Source organism: Tympanuchus pallidicinctus, unplaced genomic scaffold, assembly GCF_026119805.1.
Source record: "Tympanuchus pallidicinctus isolate F22 unplaced genomic scaffold, pur_lepc_1.0 scaffold1, whole genome shotgun sequence".
NCBI lineage: Eukaryota > Metazoa > Chordata > Aves > Galliformes > Phasianidae > Tympanuchus > Tympanuchus pallidicinctus.
The window spans coordinates 56,485,078-56,507,495 of NW_026294618.1; the positions used below are offsets into that span (position 1 = coordinate 56,485,078).

Consider the following 22,418-nt stretch of genomic DNA (forward strand, 5'->3'; position numbering starts at 1 on the left):
ACATGTATTCCATTATGTTCTGTACTACTGGTGACAAAATAGTTGCTATCTGATGGCTGCTACATGGCCTGAATGAACCTAGTGTGTGGTCCCAGGAACTTCTGAAGTCCATTTGTTTTGCACCATCCGTATCTGTAGCATCTTGATGCCCCTGCTGCAAAATTGTTTGCAGTGATTAGTAGCAGCTTACCACCTGTTGGCAGCAGAGCATCTGAGATTTATAGAGCTGTTTATCAGTTTAGATAATCCAGTATTGCTTGATTAATACCAGTAGAGCCCATGGCTTCTATGTAACAAAACTGGTGAGAAGAGAGCAACTGCATGAAAATGAATTTTACACAGGAGTGGGATTCAAACGAAAACTTGCTTGTTTTCGTTTAACAAATCTGTGAGAATTATGTACAAAAGATTTCATGCTGCTCACCTGATTTCAGTTTTTTTTCTGAGGAACATTATGCGAGCATCAGAAAACCATTTCACCATTAACACAGTCCTTTGAATACAGATGAACACTGCCTCCTCAGAAATTTCTCGGCATTGGATCTAAGGCAGGGCTTTTTAAATACAATTTCAGCAAATGTTGATGTAGTACAAATGGTCAGCTGACAACGATCAAGAGCCTTAGGAACACATACTTCTGTTTGTTTGTTTGTTTGTTTTTAAGAAATACATACTAATTTGTTTTAAGAGGACTGCTCCAAAAATAATGCTTTCTATTTTATTATGACGGCCCTTGATATCAGAGGTAGATATTGGTGGTGTGGCAGTAGAGACTGGAACTTCCCACAATTATTCCAATACATTGTATTGCCATGAGACGATGGCAGCAGAGAGGCAGTCTGATAAAATGATGTCTGATATGGAAGTACATATGAAGCAAAGGTGTGTTGTTGAATTCCTTCGTGTAGAAAAAAATCACACCCATTGACCCTCATCAATGCTTGCTAAATGTAAATGGAGACCAAGCCAGCAGAGCTGAACACTGTTGCCACTGCTGCAACACACCACCCACCACCTAACTGTGCTAAAAACCACTGGTGCAGATTTTTGTGAGTGCAACATGATCATTGCTGGAGAAAACACATTGCTAATGGTGGTAAAATTTTGTAGCTGAGAACTTGTTCTATCAAATAGTGGTATTGAGCTCTTTATACCTGTTGTACTTTCCATGTAAATAAATGGGAAAACATTACTTTTGGAGTGACGTACATGGATCTAGTCTGGGGATCTTGAACTGATCTTTTCCATTCTTTCACTTTGAGACTAATTAAATTGCTACTTTCTTTTCTGAGTTTGTTTCTTTGTATGACTGCCATGGATTCTTGTTAGTTTTTGGGGAAAATTTTATACAGAAGTCCCTTTCCACCTTTCTTTGCTGATATAACAAATCATCCTAGATTACTATTGTTTTCCCATTTCTAACTGTGATGGGAGACTGATCAAGAATAACTAGGACAGGATTTGGTGTAGGTTTATTTGAGAGTACTGCTAATTAGTATTTCTTTCAGATTAATAGACCTAAATCTTCATGATCCACCACTCATTTAACATATTATCTTATTACAGTTCATTTTCTTAGACTTCTTTTTTCCTTCAAAATGTAAGCATTGTTGGCCTCAAAGCCAACTTCTACATTTCTCATTGTACCGCATATTTGTTTGCTAACAAATCTGTTCCATACATCTGGTTGTTACTAGAAGTTGGATAAGCTCAGTTGTATGTTATCCCTTCATTAGCAGTGTGAGCATCATTGGACAAATTGGAGTTTTAGGGCTCTCTAAAGAAGTAGAGTTGAAAAGATGAGTTGGCACTCTGATCTCACGGAAAGCTAGATGGAGTTGTATGCCTACAGAAGACAACTAAAAAAAATCTCACTCAAAATAAACAAGGAATCAGAATTAATTTATCTTTTGTGAGAATGGGCAGGGTAACAAATAAAATAATGAAGCTTTTATTTGTAAAGAGTGATAACATTTGATTACTATTTATACCTTTCTACATTAGTATCATTCTACTTCCCCACTTGTACACAGCCTTTCAAAATAAAGGAGGAGACTGATAAATTTTTAATACTGCTTAATATAACAAATCTTCTGCATTAAAGATATTTATTTAATGATCATATATTAAAGATAAGTGTGTTTCTTTCTTTTCCTCACAAATAAAATTCTCCCAGACTAGGAAGAACTGCAGATGGTTATAATGCAAATCATACCTAGAAAAATAAACTCCTGTATTATCTAAAACTCTTTGAGATTTGATAGAGCCTTATATTCCTTGATCAAATGTGCAAATGATGTAGCGCAAACAAAACATTCAGTTCATGTCTGAGAAAGGAAATTGTACAGTGGAACAGATGATGGAAATATGGGTAATTATAAACACTGAACTTTTTAAATGATGTCCAGTAAATGCAATTATTCATGTAGTACATCTAAGATGTAAAGATCTATAGTTTTTATTTATCTCCATTTTCCTTTATTTTATTAGCAATTATCATATAATCATATCATAAAATCATAAAATGGTTGGGGTTGAAATGAACCTTAAAATGATCCAGTTCCAACCCCCATGCAGTGGGCAACGCTGCTACCCTCTAGATCAGGCTGCGTAGGGTCCCATCTAACCTGTCCTTGAAAGCCTTGAGGGATGGAGCATCCATGGCTTCTCTGGCCAGCCTGTGCCAGTGCTCCACCACTCCCTGAATAAAGAATGTCCTCCTAACATCCAACATAATTCTCTCTTCTTTTAGTTTAGAAATATTCCCCCTCATCACTGTCAGCCTGTGTAAAAAGTTGGTCTCTGTGTATTTTATAAGCTCCCTTTACGTACTGGAAGGTCTTACAGAGCTTTCCCCCAAAACTTTTCTTTTCTGGGCTGAGCAGAGTTCAGCTAGCCCTGAGCTAGTCCCCTAGCCTTTCTTCATAAGAGAGGTACTCCATCCCTCTGATTATCTTCATGTCCTCTTCCGAACTCACTGAAACAGCTCTACGTTTTTCTTTTGCTTGGAGCCCCAAGTCTACATGCAGTACTCCAGATGTGGCCTCATAAGGACAGAGAAGAAGGGGAAAATTCCCTCAGTCTGCTTGTTGGATACCTCACTTCTGATGTCACCCAAGATGCAGTTAGCCTTCTGGATTGCAAGAGCACACTGCTGGCTCATGTCCAACTTTTCTTCCATCACAATCCCCAAGTCCTTCTCTATGGGGCTGCTCTTCATCAGTTCTTTTTCCAGTCTGTACATGTCGGGGATTTCTCCTACATGAACAACACAAAAAGCAGGATGAAAGTAATGGAAATAGGAAATACATAAAGAAAATATTCACTGATGTTGTTTTAAACAGAACTTATTGATGACAAGTTGAACTTGAGTGAGGAATGTACCTTGGCAGCCAAAAGGGTCAACCATATCCTAGGGTGCGTCAGGCCCAGCATTGCCAGTTGGGCAAGGAATGGTCTGTCCTGGCTTTACTTCAAGCATTGAGTGTCGATTTGAGCGCCACAATATAAGAATGACATTAAACTATTAGAGAGCATCCAAAGAAGGGCTATAAGATGGCAAAGAGTCTGGAGGGCAAGGTGTGAGAGGAACAGCTTAGGCTCGTAGGTTTGTTCAGCACAGGGAAGAGGAGGCTGAGGGGAGTCCTCATGGTGGCCTGCAGCTTCTCACGAAATGAATAGAAGGGCAGCTCTGATTTCTGCTCTCTGGTGATATTGACAGGACTTAAGGGAATATCATGGAGCTGTGCCAGAGGAAGGTCAGGTGGGTGTTAGGAAAAGGTTGTTCACCATAGAGTGGCTGGGACCTTGAACAGGCTCCCCAGGGCAGTGGTTACAGCCTTTGGCTGCCAGAGTTCAGGGAGCTTTTAGACAATGCTCTCAGACATTGGGTTTGGGTTTTGAGTTGTCCTGTGTGGAGTTGGATTCGGTGATCCATGTGAATCCCTTTCAACCCAAGTTATAATTCAGAGTATTCTACAATTCTATGATTACAAATAGCTTTTTTTTCTTTTTTTGACATTTCCATTCTTTATGTATTTTTTTTAGACATGCTATTTACTGAATTCTTTCTGTCTGAAGTTTTCTATCCAAAAAGCTTCTTCCTCCTGCTCTGTTAGGGTCATCCTTGTCCTCTCTCTGGTATGGACTGCTGCTTCATCATAGAACGTTTTTCAGATTTACTCATCTGTTCTTTTTTTTGGTACTATGTAAATTATGATTCACAGCAATGTTGCTCACATTTATAATAAATGAATTGTAACTGTTACCAAATGCTTGTAATTGTACTGAGTTTTTGCAAAACGTCAGATAGGGAATTGTGTAGAGTGTGATCGTATCAATAGAATTGTGAATATTGAAATTGGAATGAACTACAAGAATTTTAGTGCATATAAAGAAAGACAGAAACCATGATTTGCCTTCAGAATGGCTTCTTAGCTGAAAAACTCATACTATTTACCTTTCTTGTATGCTGAAGTTTAACTAGAGGACATGAATCCCAGTGGTATATATGAAATACATCAAGTCAGATTCAAAGGTGAAGAGTTCAAGAGTAGTGTCAAGATTTTGTGATATCACCATGAAATCTGGAAAAAGATTAAATAAACCAATCAGATCAAAGGTTTATTTATTTGTTTCAAGTTACAATGACAAGTCACAGAGAGAATGTTAAGAAGTTATATTTACTAAGCATTTGCAAATAACCTTTACCACAGGGAATTCAGAAAATGGGAGGTCATCTGACAACCTTCTGACAACAAGACAACCTTGATAGCAAATCATGAGTCTCTGTTTGTCGAGTTCCTTCTTTCCCTGGTGGTAACTACTTGTACTTTTGTTTATCCTTCAGGCCATTTCTGCTTTATCAAGGACAATTTCAGATTGAGTTATGGGTGGGGTGGTATAATAATAGTAACGATGATGACGATAATGGTAAATATCATGTCTCCATTCTCTGCCTGTCTTACTTATACTGAGCAAATATCATTATCTTCCTGGCTCAGGTAATTTCTTCCTATCTTTTAAGTTTAAAATGGTACTAATTCATAAACTAATTTCAGACTGTCACAGAAAAATGTTGAAGATGATCATCTGACACCTGTTTCTATATTACTGTTTACTGGCTGTGTTGGTGAGAAGTACTGGCCTCTATAGGCTGCCATTTAGTTAGCTGGTGCTGTAAATGCATCAGTATTTAGGTTTATAGCCATGCTGTTAGAGTTTTAGAGGACATATGATACTTGTACAACTGAGTACAAATCTGGCAATGTGCTTTGCCATTCTATAAGAGAAATAATTGTGTTGTGCTGAATTTTCAACTCCATGTTTAACACGTACACTTTCTATAGCAACATTCAATTCTTAATTTTGTGAAAAAAGGAGAATAGATGTTTAATTTTATGGTCCCTCACCTTCTCCATCTCCATCTTCCAATCCAAAAAGTGAAACATAAAATTAAGCTGGTGGGGAGGAGAATCAAACCAAATGAAAGAAAAAATGCTTTGGAATTCCTTTCCCAAAAGTGTTTGGAATGCAGCAAATTTACATATCTTGTGATAGTGTGGACAAGTAATGGGAATAATGAAGTATTGAATGCCATTAATCAGGATATCACCTGAGCTGAAAATAACCCACCTTGTTGTCCTACTTCTTTTTGTATCAGTTTATGGTCATTGTTGCTGATAAGGTTTGTGTTGGAAGGGTGCTTAATTTGTACCAAAATACCCACTATATATTTGAAGATGTTCCCTAGCACTCTGATGCCTCCTCTGTATTGAAGGTACTCTTTTTGCACCTTGTGAAATCACATTCTTTTTCAGTAGTATTCTTAGGGCAAAAAGCATATCTCATTTCCTTCCACTGTGTTTTCCTAATACAACTCATTTTATTTTTGTCTCTGCACTTGCTGTTGGCCTTGTTTTGACTGGGATAGAGTTAATTTTCTTCCTAATAGCTGGTATGGTGTTGTGTTTTGAATTTAGGGTGAGAACTAATGTTAATAACACACCGAGTTGTTGAGGAGCGGTGTTTACACTGAGTCAAGGATTTCTCAGCTTTCAATATGACCTTGCTAACACAGAGCCTGGAGGCTCACAAGAAGCTAGTACTGAACACAGCAAGGGTAACTGATCTAAACTGGTGAAAGAGATATTCCATATTATACAATGTCATGTGGAACAATGAAACTAAGGGGAGCTGGAGAGGGAAGCCGTTGATGTTTGGGAACTGGCTGGGCATCAGTAAAATGATGGTGAGCAATTGCTTTCTGCGTGACTTGCTTGGCTTATTCTTTGTGTTATTGTTTTCCTTTCCCTTTTCTTTTTCCCTTTTCCCTTTTCCCTTTTCCCTTTTCCCTTTCCCTTTTTCCTTTTTCCTTTTCCTTTTCCTTTTCCCTTTTCCTTTTCCCTTTTTCCTTTCCCTTTCCTTTCCCTCTTATGAAATTTTCCTTATCCCAACTCAGAAGTTCTTTCACTTTTCAATTTTCTCTCCCATTTCACTGTGAGGTGGAGGAGAGTAAGTGAATGGCTCTGTAGTATTTAGCCAGGTTAAGCCACAGAAGTTATTTTCATAATGCTACATCTTTCCTTTCATCCTCAGACAAAGTAAACAAAAATTGATTTTGTTCTAGTAGTGATATAATATTATTCCAGAGTCCTTACATTCAAGTGGGATTCATCTCTTTAAACATCCTCCCAACACATCTGGTTGCTGATACATCATACAATTCACTCCATGTACAAGGGCAGCTCCAAAAGAAATGCCTCTTAAATTATTATGTTGGCATGCAGTGTCAGAGGGGAATGTTGGCAGTAGAGGCTGGAACTTCCTACTAATATTCCATTACATTTTGTTGCCATGTGAGAGATGGCAGCTGAGGGGCAGACTAATAATTTGGTGTCTGACTTGTAAATGCAGACGAAGCAAAGGTGTGTCACTGAATTCACTGATGATTTCTGAACACTGATGGCAACAAAACAGTGGCTGTAGCACAGTGAAGTGATAGGTGGTGTGTTTCAGCAGAGGTGGCAGTGTTATGAAAGACAAGCCATGGCAAGCCATGCAAACTTTTATGACTATGGCATGCAGGCTCTTTTTTATTACTGGTCAAAATATATTTGAAATAATGGTGATAACATTGAAAAATAATGCTTTGTAGCTGAGAATTTGCTTTAACAAATACTGTTATTGTGCTCTTTTTGTCTGTTGTAGGTTTCCATGGAAATAAATGGAAGGCATTACTTTGGGAGCAACCTACATAGAACTACATATCTTATTGCCACAATTCATAAACAGAATATTGGCAAATTCCTCACATTATAATTATTATAATCTGACAAATCAAATTGCAAGAGTTTTAGATTGCACTGGCTCAGATGTTGGAGTTGAGGTCAAAGCAGTCTGGATAAATGGTGCTCAGTTGCATATATAATGAGTTCTTCAACAATTGTTTCCCATATTTGTGTGTTCAACTTTACTAGGGAAAATTTTCTCAGTATATTCCATGGACTCAGATGTCAGATCAAGGGGGAAACATTCACTACAACCAGAACTTAACACCTAACACATACAACAACAGAACTTAACACCTACAAATTAACTTCAAGCTGTCGTTCGGTCTTAGATACGGAGACCTTAAGCTTATGGTCTTTTTTAATTTAGGAAGACTAACAGGGAAAAATGACAGACATGCAGAGTGACAGTCTTACAGAACTCTAGGAATGGATATTTTGTATGTTGAAACTATGTCTGTACCATTTTGAATAAAGGCGAATATATTCATATCTGGCTAAAAATTAGCCTATAATCTGTTGGGATGTGATGTGTATATTGAACAACTGTTAGAGGCAAAGATCTGAAGTTTTCTTTGTTTGCAGAGATCATATCTAGCTCTTCTGAGCCTCTAATTCTAAACTTCTTGCATCTTGAGTATTGTGTTCAGTTTTGGGCCCCTAACTACAAGAAAGACACTGAGACCCTGCAACTTGTCCAGAGAAGAGTGATGATCCTTCACCAGCTGGTGAAGGATCTGGAGAACAAGTCTTACAAAGAGTTGGTAAGGGAACTGGGATTGTGTAGTCCGGAGAAGAGGAGCTTCAGGGGAGGCTTTATCTCCATGTACAGCTACCAGAAGGGAGGTTGTGACAAAGTGAGTTTTGGCCTCTTCTGCTGCATGACCACTGATAGTATGAGAGGGAATGGGCTCAAGTTACGCCAGGGCAGATACAGGTTGGATACTAGAAAAAATTTATTCTCTGAAAGAGTGGTCAGGTACTGGAATGGGCTGCCCAGAAAGGTGATTGAGTCACTATCCCTAGAGATGTTCAAGACATTTTTAAATGTTGGGGCATGGTTTAGTGGGGAAACACTGGTAGTAGGTGGATACTTGAACTGGATGATTTTGGAGGTCTTTTCTTACTGTGGTGATTCTATGATTCTAAAAGAACCATTGCTGCAGTTTTTCCAAATCTTTTAAAGCTCTAGGTGGACTACAAAGAATGTTTAATTGGCTTTGAATAGATTTCAAAGGAGAACGCAGTGATATGTTTGCCAAATACTAAATGTGAAAGTGTTATGTTAAAATCTCACATGGAAATATATGTATACCAATGTCAAAACTGTAAAGGAATCATTAGTATATTTAGTATTTAATATATTTGTTCAAGTTCTCTGTCAATATTTTGGATATTATTTAGAGTTCTTTTAATATTATTAGTTTTTTTAATAAAGAAATTATACCTCGGAGTGAGAAGTGTATTTTGTACATGATTCTGGAGTTTCAATTTCTGCACAAAGCTTAGTTAATGGTTCAGAAAAGACAAAGGTTCTCTGCTCAAGCAAACAATTAACCCAAGTTTTGAGAAGAGAGTTTAATAGATCTGTACAAAATACTACTTCAGTGTTCCTTCCCAACCAGTTATTTGTGCAGATGTGAATTAATGAACTGTTATAAAGGTAGTGTTATTTCTGTCTTTTCAGTTAAAGAGTGATAATGGCCAAGATTTCTTATAGTGCTTTACTATTAAGAAATACTAGTGTACTACTTAAAAATCATTGCATAACTTTTAAGAATAAACTTCTTAAAATTATTAGGAAAGAGGAAACTTTATTCTCTGCGAAGAAGAAGCATGCTTGTTCTTGCTCAGACATTATCTGAATCTGTTAGAACTGCTCACATCAGAATGCGGAAATCAGAATGGCTGGAAATGTTGATACTACTAGAATTGCTATCATAGATGTTTAGAGAAATATAATTGCTTACTTATAAGCATATGTTTATGCATACTGCTCTAGCTGAAGTTATACCAAAATATTTTTGCAGAAGAAAATTTTGATGTCTGCCACTAGAGTTCTATTTTCTTTCTATGTCAAGATTCTAGGGAATGATCTTAGTTTCACTGGGTGTCATGAAGCCGTGAATCTTTCCTTCTGGACATTTGTATCAGTTTTAGGCATTTAATTGGCATTTCTCTTTAAAAAAAAAAAGTAGCTGCCTTAATGTCTAATGACTGATTTGCCCTTTGTGATGTATAAATTGATAATAACTTTTCTGATATACAAAAAAAATGCTCAATCCTGTAGAGAAATCTTTTTGCCTTTCCTGAATGAAATGACACATCTACAGTTTTCTGAGCCAAGCTTATTAAAGGTTGTTACAATTGGAGAATATCTGTGGGAGTTAGGGATTCCAAATTCAAATTTAGGCATTCTTTGAGGTAAAGAATTTGCGATGCTCACTTTTTACTCTCCAAACACTCTTATGTTTTTGAAATATAGGCTAAGTTAGAGACTAGGAGGCATATAAACTTGTATGATTCTCTGTAAGGGTTAGAAATCATTCAGTTTTGCTATTGCTTTGTGTTTGTAAATGCTTTAAAATATAATGCATTGTGCAAGAGCTAAACCTTCTTTTTGTAGCTTAAGTAGTTCAAGTAAAATAGCAGATTTTCCCTATTCATTTTAATTACAAAAAGCAATTGATAATCTCTCTCTCTTCTTTGGATAGAGAGAGCTTTTGATTTATACTTCTGTGCATCTCATTCTTTTTCTGAAAGCCTGTGTAAAGTACAAAAATTGAAATATTTTCTTCATAGGAGCAGCATACATATAGGCACACACAAAATTCAGTGTCATTATGGCTCTATCCTTTTGAAAGCCTACTTCAAAAAAATAAGGACCTAGTATTTCTAAAGTCCTTAAGAGGGGAAAGAAGCTGCTGCAGACTGAAGCGGTATGACAATATCCCATTACACACTTGCCCTTCGATTCTTCTGAGTAAAGCTTCAGTTCTCTGCATGATTTGCACTTTGTCAACTCAACTGGTGCATCATGCTTTTCTGAAGGAAGTAAATATATTTAAACACTCACAGGTTATGCAGTTTGTGAAGATGGTACCAAACAGCTCTATATGTATGTACTCTAGAATATCTGTGTTTCAGATCATCTCATACTTTGCTGCTTCATAGCAAATATGCAGCAGGGGCATGTGAGGATGACAAAAACATACCAGAGAAGCTTGGTGAAATTTTTCTACTGGCACTGGAGCACTGAGGCTCCAACACCTGATGCATTTCTGTAGTAGATAGACTAGAATATGTAGGTCAATTTGAAGTAAGTACATCAAAAGTATTGGCTCAGTTAGGAAGATTAGACAGACTGGACTTGCCTAGTCAAGTTGTGGACAATAAGTCACCAAAATTTTGGGCATGTTTAGAAAACTTGGTGAGATTACTCTTACAAACAAAGAGCACCCAAACAGAGAGAAACACTCTAATAATTGGTGTGCCCATATCCTGAATCACAGAATCACAGAATGGCCAGGGTTGGAAGGAACCTCAAGGGTCATGAATCTCCAACCCCCCGTCCACATGCAGGGCCACCACCCTCCCCATTTAATACCAGCCCAGGCTGCCTGGGGCCCCAACCGATCTGGCCTTGAACCTCTCTAGGGACAGAGAGTCTTATATGTACTTTGGTCTAGACATCTAAGAAGGGCGTAGCAGAGTTGAAAGAAGTGTGGAGAAAAACAAGTAAATTGAAGTAGTGCAGATGCTACCTTCTGTAGCGACACTAAAAGGCTGGGAGACTTCATTTAGAAGCAGAGAAGACTTTGGGAAAATATGACTGAATGCAGATAAGTCATAAACTGAATACACATTGGTTGTTCACAAAATACCACAATAATAGGCCTGTGGGAACTTGAAATCAGTTGAGGTTTTGTTTAAAGCTGGTGAAAAAAAGTTCTTTACACAGACATTGGAGAAGATGGAAGTAGTCAGTGCTGGAAGGTTTATGAATGGGTAAAGCTCTCACAAATAAGCCCTTAGCCTTTTTAAGGCTGGGCAGAGGTGTACAATCTTCATAAAACCTGAGGATGTGTATAAGGGGATTGGACTGCAGAAAGTGGCCAAGTTATGTGCTCTCTTTGATGTCCACTAACGAATGTTGCATGAGCACTCTCTTTTCCCTGAAGGAAATTTATTAAGTATCCTCAATTTTATCCAACCAAGGAGTTTTGCATGTGGTATCCTTCAGACTATGTCCAAACTGCTCTTTAAACAACACTGACATTTTTGTGTCTTTGTGAACGAGGACTGCACATTCCTTTGCAATACTCAGGCTACCTCATCCAGTGTGGAAGAATTAAGATTGAATGATTCCTACGAAGAAAACAAAACAGCATACAGGTTCTGCTGTCTGATCAAGAAACTTTTAGGTGATATGTCCTGAAAAATTCAGTCAGTGCTAAGAATTCTGTACAATTTGTTCAAAATAGTGGAAATAGTAATATCTTGATTGAATGGAGAAAGAAACTTACACTGTTTTGTTTCTGCAGACAGTGAAATAAATAACAGTTATGAACTAACATCACTGGTAGCTATACACAGCAAATTAAGGAGAAAGCAAAGTGTCAGCAGACTTCTGGGTGTACAATAATAACAAACACAGTAGAAGAAATGGAATCCAATATCACATCTTATGTCATGCACATATTTACCAACTTATGTTTATGCAGGACTCTGAAAGCAATAGCCATTTGATTATGGCACGAGGTTACATATTGTAAAATGTTTTGGTGCTTCTTTCCAGAATAAGAAATACTTATATAAATGAATTAGAGAATTAATAGAAGGGTGCAGGAAACCTTAAAATCCTTGCTTCAAAGAGATTATAGGGAAAATAATAAACAGATATCAAAGAGAAAAGGTATGTTTGAACCACTTCCACCTGTTAAGTATAATAATCTCTCCTTCATTTTGAACGGTCTTGAAGCATCATTCACACCTTGTGAATTTCCTGAATATCCAGCCTTAGAAAGCCTCCTGTTGCCTTTGAAAGCCATATTTTAATGACAACCAAACAGCAATAAAATTAAGAACATATTAAAGTGTTGCCCTGTATATTCCTAAAAAAATACTGAAAAACAATTCTAGAAAAATAATTGCTTTCTTAAAAACTATTGTGCATTTGTTTAGATTTGATGGAAAATGATGATCACATGAAGCTCATTGCATCAATTAGGTTTATAGAAACAAAACACTGTGTTAATAGTAATATGCAAGTAAATTAACTGTCGTCTCACACTCTTAAATGTATTAGTAGCAATATTAAACTTCAGTGTAGCTGAAAGTACTGCTAAATTTAAAGCAAATATCTGATTTTTAAATTGACATTAATTGAAGCCTCAATCTCTCTCTCCCTCCCTCTGTAATTGATTAGATTTGAATACTTACACAGCAAATCTCTGAAGTTATTTCAGACCCAGTATTTGTGTGCAGAAAACATTTCCTAAGTCATTTCAAATACTAAAAAAATAAAGAAAATTTTATTGCTGATTAGAAAAAATTGTTGAATAAATTATTTTTTGAATTATTTCCTCTTCTCTAATAAGCAGACAAGCCAGTAGAAAATAGCCATTGGAATATCTATTATCTCTTCATCCTTTTATCCTCTTGCATTTCTCTTGGGGAAGCGTACATGTATATGCTGCATGAAATGTTATTAACTGACATTAAGTCTCTCATCCCCTTAGGCCGTGGATTTTTTCCTGCTAGTTTACTGACCATTAAGCAGCTCTTGTGGATGTGATCTGGAAATTATTGTATTTATACCTTATAGAGCACATGTATTAAACTGCTCATTAGGTTTTGATATTACATGACTTCATAAGCCTCATATGAGCTACAGCAGCAATTATGTTTTAGTATAATGATGTGAAAGGGATAAACTATTGGTTCTTCAAACGTGTGTCAAAGTCTTTTAAAACATTATCTGTCATCTCTCAGGTGTCCGTTTTAAACTCTTCTTCATGTCATAACTAAATATGATTAAGGACAAAGCAAGGCTGCCTGCTTTGAGTGCTGGAAGAAGCCACAGGGAATCCTTTTGCTCCAGCTGACTTGCACTGGTAGAAGGCAATACTTTGTGGCTTGTGCTTTGAGAGGGGAAATTAAGATGATGCTACATGTTCAGGCATGGTTCTGAAGAATGTTGGAATGTTGTCTATTTAAGTTATTGCAGCAAAGGATTTGCTGATAGATAGCATGAGAGGTAGCACGGTAAGGTGGATGTTATACCTATTACACAGATATTTCAGCTGCATTCTCCACCAATTATTCTGAAAATATTTTGCTGTTTGTACCCTTCCTCTTTATAATAGCACTAGCAGAGCAGCAACTACAGTGCATCTATCTCCTTGTTTTCCAGTTTTTCTCAAGTGTCTTAGATCAGAAGATTTCAACCAATTTTAATATTCATTTGATTTAAAACATTTTTTTTTCTCCTAAATCTCAAAGTCTCAAAACTTCAGTTCCCCACGGGAAAGCTAAAGACTGTACTAATACAAGAATCTCATTTTGCTTTGCACCTGCACTTTCTATCTAGTTTTCTATTTTATGATGCTGCAGTTCTTTCTACAGTCAGGCTGACTGCATTAAATTATGTAAAGGCACAGTCTTGCGACACCTCTGAACCAACAGGCAGGAGAATACAAAATCTTTCTTTTGCTCTCACCCTGACTCAAAATTAAATTCCAAAAATTATATGCAAATAATATCTCCACTCTCAGTTTAATGAATGGAATCAAAGAACAGCAAGGGCAAAGACATAAGTTTTGTCCTCTGCTTGTACTGAAGAATTAGCACTAGAATTAGTATGAATTTGCATTACTAAATGGTCTTTGAATGACATGATAACTGGGTGCAATTCAATTTGTTAATATTTCTAAACAATAGCATTGTTTTTTGCCTAAAGCTCAGGGCTGAAGCAAGGAGCGCTGACTTTCCACCCATAGCTTTGCAGGGTGACCTTGACAAATCATAGAACGTATCTGTACCTCAGTGTGAGATGGAGGAAATTAAAATATTTCCTAGCCCACAGAGATTTTGGTGACGCTCAGTTAATCAAAATCTTTCAAGATCTTTAGACAGAAGAATCTAGATAAGAACATGTATTATTATTATTACTAAAGAGGACCTCTCCCGAGCACTTAATTTTTCATTTTATACAAACTTTTTAGCTTATTTACGCTGTCAGCATACAGAGTGATAGATCCTTCCGACCTGATTTGTGTGGAGCTTGTCAAGATACAGCTGTTTTTAGCATTACATCTCTGTTAGGATATGACACAATACATCATAACAGCTCCATCAGAACCATTAGGGTGTAAGCTGTCAATGCATTATAAGATTATTATGCATTATAGCTGGTGGTGCTCAGATAACACTGAAGCATGAACACTGTGGTAGCATCTAGAATCTCTTTGAATGCTGGTGTTGCAATAGCTTTCTAATGAATCCAGCATTATCTTTTGTAGTAAAATATTTTCTGTTGTGAGTGAAGAATGATTTTTTTTTTGTAAAATATGTAACTGTTACATTTTGTTGTTTCAGAAAACCTAGAGATCTATAAATGTCTCTATTTACAAATTAAGTTGTTTTTGTTTAAATGAAGGACAAAGCCTGCCAACAACTCTGTAAATATTAGCCAAATATGTTCAAACTTCTACTGTTAGATAACTAGCATTTCATGCCATGGACTTCAGGAAGTTTGGATTCAAAATGACTATTGAGGCAGTATTTTTAAAAGGCTCTATTTACAGATTTTTATATACACATATAAAAAAAAATAAATTGAAAATCTTATTTTATGCACAATACTAACAATTGAGACTGGAAAAATGAAACATTCAAACAATTTTAAGTTGGTGACTGAAACACACTGCTGGTTTTCTAAACACGATCAAGGAAATACATCAAGGAAAAGAATCAGCAGAACTTGCAGAGAAATGCATAATACTGCTGGGTTTGTGCTTCCCTGTAAGTTTAACATATAAACATCACCCAATCAGTGGGGAATTTATGCTTCTCGTGCATTTGTGAAGGATCTCTTCTTGGGGAGAACTGAAACACTGGGTTATTGAGGATCACAATAAAGTCTGTAGCAGAATATGAAGGAAAAATAAACTTTGCTGTTGCTTTCATATCATCACTATTAATCTGTAATTTAATGTTTGAAATTCTTTTTCACATTATTGTATTATTCCTGAAATAATGAACTCCAAGCAGGCAAACTGGCAAGCTGTAGTAAAACACAGATGCACCTGTAGCTTTTGCTTGAGATCTTATATGTGCATTCATATCTGTCTGTGTGGGAGCAGGTTGAGGTAGGTCTTTTGTAAAGTGTAAAATGAAGGAAAAATGCAGAATTCAAATACTTACAATGTTTTCAAGCCTTTGCAGAGAAGAATGAAGTGAATGGCTTCAAAGAAAATTTTTCATTTTTAGGTATTACGGCATCTTCAGTAGGTCTGAGTCCTCCTAAAAATGGAGGTTATGGCCTCTCCCAGTAAGATGTATGATTGTGTGAGATGTATGATTTTCTTTCTGTGCAGTAGAGGCAACAGGCAGAGACTGACCTATGATCAGAAAAGTCTGATAAATTTTCTAAGAATGTGCACTCCAAAAGATAGAAATTGAGTAGGAAAAGAGTCCAGTCATTTTTCATGAATGTGTTGTTCTAAGACTTCATAAAAAATCAAATATCTTTTTGGTACAGCAAAGTAAGATAACTAAGATATGCATTCAAAGACCTGACACTTATGCAGAATAACAGCCAGGAAAAAATGCTGCAGTCCTTGAAGAAGACATAGAGTACAAATAAATACATAAAAGGAAAGGAAAAATATTAAAAAAAGAAAAAAAGAAAAAAAAGAATAAGGAGGAATGTCAATGATATGACTTGTGGCATGAATACAGTCTCTTTCAGTTATTACAGCAAACAGGAAAACGTTATAAATTGAAATGCTTTCAGATAAAGGCTAGCATGGGAGAAACAATGGACTGAAGAGAAGGCTTGCTCATCTGAAAGACTAGCTAACAAAATAACTTGGAAATAACCTTCAATGTTTTTCACTTGGGCTAGAGTAGTTCACATGGAGAGAAAAGTCAAAGATTAATTGAATTTGCTCAGGAACAAAATTTCTACTCATAAAAATGGGAGCTTCTACTGGGAAGAAAATATATAAGAAATGCTGGGAATAATCTAGACCAAGCATCCAAGAGTGAGAGCTCTGAGAGCAAGCCTATCTTTGTTTCCTTCATATCATGTTTTAAAAAAAAAGAAAAAAAAAAGAAATGTTGAAGATCCAGAAGTCTTCAAATGTTGTTAAAGGAGGCTATCCTTATAAATCTATAAAGCCAAAGACAAAGTAATAGTGGAAGAAAAGGAGAAAAGTTTATTCTAACACCCTCTCATGCTGAGCAAGAACACTGAAGACTTTTTTTCTCAACAGCAACATTTGCTGAGACAGCAGGATTTTTTTTTCCAGAAATTAAATTCTTCTTTGCCCCCAGTACAAAGTTGAATGTCTTTTTTTCTTGTAAGGCTGCTTCTGAGCCACAACCCCTAGATTGTTAGAAACCTTGTTATTTCCAGCCTAAACTTATTCTCAGTCTGTATCCATTTGTGTTTGTGCAGCATTGCCCTTTTGTTTTAACTGTACATCTATATCATGTATCTATTTGTAGGTTATTTAGTATTTCAAAAGATAATATCATTATTTTTAAAAGAAATCACCTTCTGAGAATCTGAGGATAAAATTAGCAACAGCAACAGCTGTTTGGTTATAAAGCTATTGTCTAAAAAGCTTATGAACACAGTAAGATGTGATTTCACTTTGGGGGAAATAACATGCCGTATCTTTTAATTACTTCTATTTATGACATTCAGCAATGGCATACAGTTAAAATAATTTTCAGGAAAACAGAACTTGATTTAAGAATAAAACAGACTAAATGAAATCTTTATTCATTCATTAAAGGCAAGAGCCTATTCTTCAACCTTCATTCAAGGAACTAGATGAAGTTTTCATCTGGCTAATTGCTTGGCTGCAATATGTATCAGTATGGCAACTGACTGACAACTACTTAACAACCAGCTTCTCCGGATGCAGATTTGGGCAAGTGGATTTTTGAAGGAAAGAAATTGATAGTGTCAAGCTGAGAGAATGAAAAGTGTCCAGGTCTATGCAAACATACTGTTGAGATTTTACTGCTAGGTTATAAGCCCTTCTGAGCAATCATAGTCCCTTTCCAGGTGCTTGTGAGCATTTACTATCTTAAATGCATTATATAAAAAACCTGCATGTTTTTTTTCTCTTTCCTCTTCAAAGGAAAAATGCAGAGTAAATTTCAGTCTGTTGGAATCTTTAGGAAATATTACAGGGATTCCCCTGCAGCACTTTCATTCCTGTGCAGAACAAACTGAAGATATGCAAAGCAGTGTAACTGAAATTCTGTTTCTTGGTTGAGTGAAACTTCAGATTTACCTTCCTATTCCCATTGTCAATTAACAGCAAATCCTCCAAGAACATTTTCTGTGCCACAACTGGACACTTTTTTCCTCTACCTTTGACTGCTAAAGCGTTGGTACTCCATCAGTGATGAGCTGGTGTCTCATTTCTCTCTATCCCTCTGTTTTTTCTCTTGTGCATTCTGGCAGCACAGGGCTTTTCTTTATTAACCTTTTCCACCTGAATAAGCCAGAACAGCACATGACTTCTGACCTGAAGCAATACAGGCAAGTGAGTAGGCTGGCTATCTATTTGTACTGCCTTTCTACACAAGGTCCTTTTCCTTAGTAGACATAATGTACCAGAGATGTATTAGAGATAAGGGTAGTGTGTCTGTCTGCCTGCTCTCCCTATATAGTTTTGGGAGACAAGCAGAGCGAATATGAGAGTGCAGTGGTATGGGCCAAAACCGATGAGACTCATACAAATATTGTGAGATATAATGCTGTGGTGAGTATTGCTGAATGTAATTCAGCTGATCATAAATGTAAACAGGATATAGTAGCTGTAAGAATAAAGTGAATCTGAAAATGCTTGTAGCTACTCTTCTATTATTAAAAAAAATCAGAAGCAAAGCATTCATTGAAGTCCTGGCTTTCATGCACTTATATTTGGCATTGTTATTTTAATCTCCTGACCTCGTTTTGTTTCTCTGTACTGTTTGTCTTCCCTGGAAATGTTTAACTTGCTAGGTTAAAATTAGCTTTGTGTTATGGCGATACTGTGCTAGGCTACTGGGATTTTTCCCTCCAAACTAACCTGATCTTTATCAGTTATTGCTCAACATCTGCATAGCTCTGTGTCTCTCTTACATCTAAACAACTACATTTGATAGCTTGCCAGCTCATGATGGAAACAGTAACTTCAAATAAATTTGAGGAAAGTTTACATCCCACTCAATGCACTTTATTCATGGCAACTTTTTTTCAAGTATGCTAAGCCTTGTGGGCTTAATCCTGCAGATGCTTTTAAATAGGCCCAACTGCTAAGGAGTTGCCTCTTTAAAGCATTCTCTCCTTCATGTCTATGAGCCTCCAGTACATTCCACAGAGAGGCTGTTGACATTCATTTTCTTCCATTACACCCACAGAACATTAAGTTAAAAATAATAATAATAATAAAATATTGAAAGAATAAACCTTTCCTGTATATTAACTCTGTATCTTCCTACCCTCCATACACCATCTTTATTTTGCAAGTATCCTTGCCTTCCTGCATTTCGGAATTGGCAGCAGAGGCATGTTGAAATAATGACAATTTTTAGCGTAAATAAAGGCTAAAATACCTGCTCCACATAGTACTTGTCTCTCCTCTGAAATTAACAAATGACAAATTAATTCCACCCAGTGGTAGTTTATGTATAAAACAACTTCGGAAATTAGCACAGAAGTAACCCCTGTCTTCTGTGAAAACATATTCTGAGAAATTTGTGATGGCATCTTATTGGCACAGTAATTAAGCATAATTGTTATCTTCATTAGCCCATGGGAAAAATCCACTTCTAAAGTGATCCTAAGACTCATGCCAAATTTAGTTAGTCTTACAAACATCTCTGTAATTTGACAATTCATACTTCTATTCAGGCTTTTAACATTAACTATTAACTAAACATTAACTATTGGCACTAAAAGGTTATTATTTAGGGGGGAAATATACTAACAATAAACAGTCTGATTCTTTCTTGATATACAGCTATAGCACTTCAATAGAAATTAAGGATATTAAGTTTAAATGCTAACTCTTCTGAAAAAGAGTAGAAGTCTTACACAGATTATCATCTACATGGATGAACATATTGAAACCTTTGAGGTTCTGTAAGTTCTCCATACAGTGTGAGTTTAATTCAATTGATTTCTGGAGAATGAAGAGCAATTAAAATAAAATGCACATAAGTTTAATTAATACAGACAATAGAACATTCTAATTTTGTCTGGAGCTTTCTATTTTTATTTATGATAAAAATGTATTTAATTATTGTAGTATATTGTCTGCGCGAAATGAAATTAATGTCTGTGTTGTGTATTATTCTGCTTATATGGCACAAACATTTGCAGATGTACACAGTGTTTAAAATAGCTTACGAAATCAAACTGATGCTTGAAACACTGGATACTTTTCTTAGGCAAATAAAAGCAGAAAATGTCCAGAATTTATATGTCAGTCTTCCTAGAAAACATTCAAATGGACTCAAAGCATATATTGTTACTCATGAAGCAGTAAGAGCAGATCCTATTCTTATTTTCCTTATTATCATTATTCTTGATTGTTTCTTATACCTGCCTCCATTTTGGACTGATTTGGCAGTCTTTCACTCTTGGATTGCATGCTTAAAGAAGCAATGTCGCAAGAGCCAGCAGGCATGGTGGAATGATGTGAGTTTTGTCACAGTACATGTCCACAAGACCAGCTCCAAGGATGCTCAGCAGAAAGGCAAAGATATTAAATGCAATTAGTATAGCGAAGATTTTCAAGTGCCCGTATGAAATTCCTTTGGAAGCGTACAGTTTCAGAAAGCAGCCTTGAGTGTCTAGAGTGTCATCACAAGATACCGTCCTTTGCCTCAGCCAGTTCCTTGGAGACCCACTTCCAAAGGAGATCAGCCCCTGGGAACTAAATATTTCAATTCAGTGCTTTTCTAGAGTTCTTTCTGCATTAATTCACCAATGTCAGCTCTATATAAACACCATTAAAAGGAGGACAACTAGATGGAAAATCTTTAAACCTTTAGAGGATCATAGAATCATAGAATGGTTTGGGTTGGAAGGGACATTTAAGATCATGTTGTTCCAATCCCATACTGTAGGCAGGGACATCTCCCTCTAGACCAGCTTGCTCAAAGCCCCATCCAGCCTGGCTTTGAATGCCTTCAGGGAGGGGCATCCACAGCCTCACTTGGCAACTTCTTCCAGTGTCTCACCACACTCATAGTAAAGAATCTCTTCCTAATATCCAACCTAAATCTGCTCTCTTCCAGCTTAAAATCATTTCCTCTCATCCTGTCACTACACTCCCTTGTAAAAAGTCCCTCCCCAGCTTTCCTGTAGGTGCTCTTCAGGTACTGGAAGGCTGCAAGGAGAGCTTTCTCCTCTCCAGTCTGAAAAGCCCTGTTTCTCTCAACCTGTCCTCTTAGGTGCGGTAATCCACCCTCTGATCATCTTCGTGGCTCTCCTCTGGACCCACTCCAGCAACTTCATGTCCTTTTTTTGCTTGGGGCTTCAGAACTCAATGCAGTATTCCAGGTGGAGCAGAATAGAGGGACAGAACTACCTCCTTTGACCTGCTGGTGGTATTCCTTAATTATTTTCAGGAGCTAAGGTCAGGAATGTAAATCTGCAGGTAGGTGAATAGCATGAAGACCATGCAGAAAGCCCTGTTCATTTAACCCTGGATGGCAAGGCTACCACTACCACAGAATTCCTACATTTAAAGCAAACAAGCGTATTTTCGTAGATACTGAATGTTTAATGATTTGAGACTACATTCAGTAGAGACATAAGTAAGTCATGAAAGCTTATATGAAGCAAGAAGGGTGAAATACACAAATAGTCTAATTCTCATTAACGATATATCCAGGCCAAGAATTGAAAACAATGTTGGAAAAGAGTGATTCTTTCCAATTTTTTCCTTGGAAACAAACTGATTTTATAGCAATGCATCTGATCTCACCATCCAAAACAGAGAATACCCCAAGGTAACTAGATTCTCTCATGAGATGTTGCAACTGAGTAAATTGAAGTGGATAGAAATTTCATCTTGATTTATGAGACTTATCATGCTTTTTTAGAATTAGGAGGCAAACAACCAGGATCTATCACTTGATTTATTATTGGAAGGAAGTCTAAAACTATTGGCACATATCACCTAGCAGCAATGAACATTACAAATTAAAGCCTGTCCTTTTAGAAAGACATTGTGAAGATAAGGTTCTGTAGCTCACAGCAATAAAACAGTGTCTGCTGTTACATGATGTTACTGATACACCACATCTTTGGTGAAATTTTTGCAAATTGCAAAAAAATAAAACATTTGAGTTTGTTATCAGATTGTTTTTTGAGGGGATTGGGTTAGAGGTGAGGTAGCTATCTCTAGAGCACCATTTTTCATTTGTCTCATATAAACTGATTTGAACTTGATACTATTTTTTGTGTGTCAAAAACATTCAAAATCTTTAAACACTTTTTATCTGTACTAATTGCCGTAACTCTGGGGAAACCAAGATTTGCTTGAATTTCTGAGGAGAGATTATTTTTCTTATGCTTGGTTATTTACCTGTCATAGCAACCAAGTTCTTCCAAAGATTGCAAACTCAAAAACATAAATATCTTATATTTACATTACACTATAAATTGGATTAAAAGCATAACTACTTTCTACAAGCTTTATATGAGAGTATTCCTATAAACAGAAATAAAGAAAATCACAACTGACTGTGGAATTCCCTTGAATGTGCCCTCCTGAGACACATTTTCAGTGCAATGATGTTGCCAATGATGAGAGTATAATTTAGTTTATCCTCCTGAGTTAAAATTCGTACAGAAAGTTTAAGCATTGCCTGCAAATAAACATAAGG

General features: G+C 36.5%; 1 long non-coding RNA gene across 2 annotated transcripts; it reads right to left on the reverse strand.

The window, feature by feature from the left end:
• Positions 1 to 1,927: 1,927 nt before the first annotated feature.
• On the reverse strand, positions 1,928 to 18,016 carry LOC128076843 (uncharacterized). 2 transcript variants are annotated; one of them, XR_008204681.1, is made up of 5 exons: positions 17,905 to 18,016; positions 15,717 to 15,913; positions 12,732 to 12,803; positions 4,460 to 4,586; positions 1,928 to 3,258 (listed from the first exon to the last, which is right to left on the reverse strand). It is a non-coding gene; the product is annotated as an uncharacterized LOC128076843 (long non-coding RNA). The 2 variants fall into 2 exon arrangements; XR_008204680.1 differs by having other exon boundaries at positions 17,825 to 17,966.
• Positions 18,017 to 22,418: the final 4,402 nt, after the last annotated feature.